Below are 4,988 nucleotides of genomic sequence, written 5' to 3'. Positions count from 1 at the left end.
ACATTACATGAACAAAGGCATTCATAAATAGCGCCGTGAAGACTTCCTTTTTTCCGACTACTTTCTTAAAGACTATTTACCCAGAAGCGCTCAAGAAGACTGATACTCGGGTTATGGTTATAACAATGGAGGGTGGAGGCGGTGGTTGTGGTGGTTGTTGTGGTGGATGCTGGTGGTTGTGGTGGTTGGAAGGGAGGGAGGTAGTTATCAGGGGTAAAGCGCCAAGCCATCACGACTATATAGCATTGGGGAAGGGGACAGGATAAGGAATTGGGTTGGGACGGGGAGGGGAAGGAATGGTGGCCCAACCACTTGTAGACGGTCGGGTATTGAACGCTGACCTGCATGAAGCGAGACCATCGCTCTACCGTCCAGCCCAAGTGGTTGGGTAGATGTGAAAAACACACCAAATGAGGACCACTGCGACGATGCCGCCAAAATAACAACTGCAGTTTGGAGTTACACGAACCCTTAATTTTGGCGGCAGCTTAATTCTCTTTTCTCTTGCTGAGAGAAAGAGTGAGAGAGAGTGAGAGTGAGAGAGAGACAGACAGAGAGAGAGAGGAGAGAGGAGAGAGAGAGAGAGAGAAGACGAGATAGTTTACTGGAGCTCAAGTGGATGCACTTTACCTTTGATTAACCTTGAACCCGCCTCACGTGCATAACACCGCCACAGCGAGGCCACCCGCCGCATCGCGCGGGAAAAACCCATCCCAACATCCACCTATCCTTCGCAACTAGCCAACAATACCTGATGGGATAGATAAGAGCCCTCTGAACCATCTCCACTATTTACGGGCTATTCATGCCCGTGCCACCTCTTGGGTGGCTTAATCTTTATCACTTTATCAATCATCTCCACTATCTACTCTCCCCACCCATCGATACCTGATCAACAGGACTGACCTTCATACGTCAGACTGCGAGCAGCAGCGTCTAACAGCCTTGTTGACCAGACTTTCAATCTTGGGTGGGGGGGGGGCGTGGTCAGAGACCGGACCGCGAAGACATTGGTCCTCGGATCGTCGCAAGGAATATAAATATTCACCGGGATGAGTATGTCGTGCCTAATAGCTAGACCCGCACTTCTTGGCCTAGTATGCAAGGTCCCTATGTGGCTAACAAGCAGAATGATTTTTCAATATTTGCAAATCTTTCTTTCCAGATTTTTTAAACAATAATTATCTATTATACTAGGAACATGAATTTCTGACTTAGGTTAGGTTATGTTAGGATAGGTTAGGATAAGTTGGTTAGGTTAGACCAAATTTCTATGGTAATTTTGACTCAAGTAACATAAAATTGCTATCATATATATAACACAATGAAAACGTTATCATTTCTTAAGAAAACTTTTTCGAAAACTTAAATATTTCACGAAAAATCGGCTTGTTAGGCAACTCTGGCTATTAGGTACGACAAGTATATCGCTTCTAGGTGTACATACACTAAGGTTACTATTGCTTTATACTATGTTCAGGCCTAAATTATTCTTCCTAGTTAGTCACTAAGCTGCTGATTAAAATATTGATCACAGATTAACCCTAATGATCAGCGATTAACAGGCCTTAGGCCCAACACCAAACCAAACCTTTGTTAACTCCAGAGGTACTTACGGTACTCTCCAGTATGTACTCTGGCTACTGTTATCTTTTCTTAACGCTGTTTGTTCGTACTCGGCTGAAAAGTGTGTCTAAGTGTGGCCCAACTAGCTGTTTAGGATGAAGTGTGGCTCGCTTGTAACATCAGGCTGTTGCTGCTGCTGCAATCCACATGCAAGACAGACTACTGGAACATTATCTAACACAGTGCACAGTTACAAGCACAACAGACCACTAGAACATTATCTAACACAGTGCACAGTTACAAGCACAACAGACCACTAGAACATTATCTAACACAGTACACAGTTATAAGCACAACAGACCACTAGAACATTATCTAACACAGTGCACAGTTACAACCACAACAGACGACTGGAACATTATCTAACACAGTGCACAGTTACAGCCACAACAGACCACTGGAACATTATCTAACACAGTTACAAACCCATTAAGGTTGCAATTTAGCTTCAACAGAGCAGAAACAGTTGTTAAACACATTTGACAAAATCTTACTGAAGCGACCATACGAGTCATAAATACTCATACTCCGCCCAAGTAAAACAGAAACAAGTAACAAGTAACACTTTGTGGGCCAGCCAGAGGCTTAGGGCCCACCCTAAATCCCTAAAAAAAAAAAAAACAAAATCCACAATCTGCCCTCAGCTTGCAGCCAAAGAGTAAGCCAAGCGCCAACTTTCTTGTAAGAAAATGAATCCACACTACTTTGCGAGAGCCCGCCAGCTCTTCCACGTCTAATATAAACTTCTACAAATTTTCCCGAAAATATTAACTTCGTTGCCATTATAGTTACTTCTGCCAGCAGCAGTAACAGAGATACTACAGAGATACTACAGAGATACTTGTTGTTTTATAACTGATATATATGTTAATTTACATTGTCCCCGCGGCCCGGTCGTCGACCAGGCCTCCTGGTTGCTGGACTGGTCAACCAGCCTGTTGGACGCGGCTGCTCGCAGCCTGACGTATGAATCACAGCCTGGTTTATCAGGTATAAACCGGGACTATATATTCCAGAATGGTCAATACAAGCCACTGTCCAATATGGTCTGTACCTTGAGGTGGTTCTCAGGATCAATGTCCTCGTGGCCCGGTCTCTTGACCAGGCCACCTGGTTGGTGTCTAGCCTCTCAAAATACCAATCTGGCCCATGACACGGGTAAACCCTTTCACTGAGGTAACTTTTGCACGAATCATCTAATTGAAAAACTCAGGCACTTCAATTGTATTTTATGTGTTCTCCTCGATTTCCCCCCCCCCTTCTCTTTCAGTGCAGTGATCATACAGTGTAGTTACCTTTCCACACACACATATACACACACACACACACACACACACACACACACACACACACACACACACACACACACACACACACACACACACACACACACACACGCACACAGGGAACTGACACATTGACGGTTGAGAGGCGAGACCAAAGAGCCAAATCTCAACCCCCGCAAGCACAATTAGGTAAGTACAACTAGGTGAGTATACATAAGGGGCGCTGGTGGCTGAGTGGACAGCACGCTGGATACGTAGTCCTGTGGTCCGAGGTTCGATTCCCGGCGCCGGCGGAAACAGAAATGAGCTTTCTTTCATCTTGATGCCCCTGTTACCTAGCAGTAAGTAGGCACCTGGGAGTTATACAGCTGTTACGGGCTGCTTCCTCTGTGTGTGTGTGTGTGTGTGTGTGTGTGTGTGTGTGTGTGTGTGTGTGTGTGAAATATATGTAGTAGAAATAATACAGAAAAAATATACCAGCCTGCTTGATGGGGTTCTGGGAGTTCTTCTACTCCCCAAGCCCGGCCCGGGGCCAGGCTTGACTTGTGAGAGTTTGGTCCACCAGGCTGTTGCTTGGAGCGGCCCGCAGGCCCAAACATATCCACCACAACCCAGTTGGTCCGGCACTTCTTGCAGAAAACTATCTAGTTTTCTCCTGAAGATGTCCACGGTTGTTCCGGCAATATTTCTTATACTCGCGAGGGAGTATATATATGTGTATATGAGACATTCATCCATCTATGAAGGACTTCATCCCCATCCTCCGATCGTCTCCTTCTCCCTATCCTCTCTATTTCTCACCTAGTCCGAACTCTCCTCATAACTCAGAAGGGGAGAACTCACCGGTGTATTCCCTGTGCTCAGTCACCTAATTATTCTCAACTTATCTTGGCGAACAATTACCCGGTGTCTGGTCTGACGCAATTGTACAGTAGTGGCTGGCTCCCAGGCTTCTCCCAGGGTTCACCCAGGTTCGCCCAGGTTCTCCCAGGGTTCTCCCAGTCATGTTAACCCCCGTGTACGGTCTGTGCCGTGAGGAATGTGTGTACCCTCATTCGCTACTTTACATAAGCAAATCCAACCTGACCTGACCTGGACCAGACCGGACATAAAGTGACATGACCTAACTTTGCCTAACCAGGCTAAACTTAACCTAATCAAACCTAACCTAACCTAACCTAACCAGGCTAAACTTAACCTAATCAAACCTGACCTGACCTGACCTGACCTGACCTAACCTAACCTAACCTAACCAGGCTAAACTTAACCTAATCAAACCTGACCTGACCTGACGTAGCCTGACCGGACCTAATCAGATCTGGAAATAAGAGTTTGTTTTTAAATATGGCGTGCAAGAGGTTTGTGACGTCACTACTGTTTGTGTGTGTCTGTCTGTCTGTCTGTCTGTCTGTCTCTGTCTGTCTGTCCTTCCCTCCCCCCACCCTTGGATCAACTGACCGTGAATTTAAAAAAAAATTCTTAACCAGATTAGCATTTTAAAAGCACTACAATCCATTCAGTGGTTCAATAAATCCCTCAACAATATGTTTAACAGATCTCTCACCCTGTCCATGGAGGACAGAAGAAAATGTATATATATGCTGGTTAGCATTGTAAATGTCTGGCCACGTCTGTGGCAGAATATAATAACAAGTAAATAAGTAAATAAATAAATAAACTTCAATTCTCATTTCGAGTTTCTTTCTGGTTCAGACATTAACTCTAATCATTCACTCTAAGTTATTCACTCTAATCATTCACTCAAAGTTCACAGTTTCCACTCGAACACTGACATATTTTCTCGGACCATAATCATCCAATAATCCTTCATTCATACCGGAAAAACGGCGCCATTTTGTACGAATAATAGTTTACAGTTTCCCCTCGGTAAACCGGAGGGCATAGTCTAAATATAAGAGATGATCGTAAACCGTGAATCGCGTCCGGCTTGAATCCCTAACTGCGGCCCACCTGTTGATTGTGTCTTAGTTTTGTGTTCAGCGGAGGGCAGCGAGGGCCAGGGCGGAGGGCAGCGAGGGCCAGGGCGGAGGGCAGCGAGGGCCAGGGCGGAGGGCA

This window comes from Procambarus clarkii, chromosome 17 (genome assembly GCF_040958095.1).
Source record: "Procambarus clarkii isolate CNS0578487 chromosome 17, FALCON_Pclarkii_2.0, whole genome shotgun sequence".
NCBI classification, from domain to species: Eukaryota; Metazoa; Arthropoda; class Malacostraca; order Decapoda; family Cambaridae; genus Procambarus; species Procambarus clarkii.
The sequence above is the reverse complement of the archived record's forward strand: the minus strand, read 5'-3'. Positions refer to the sequence as shown.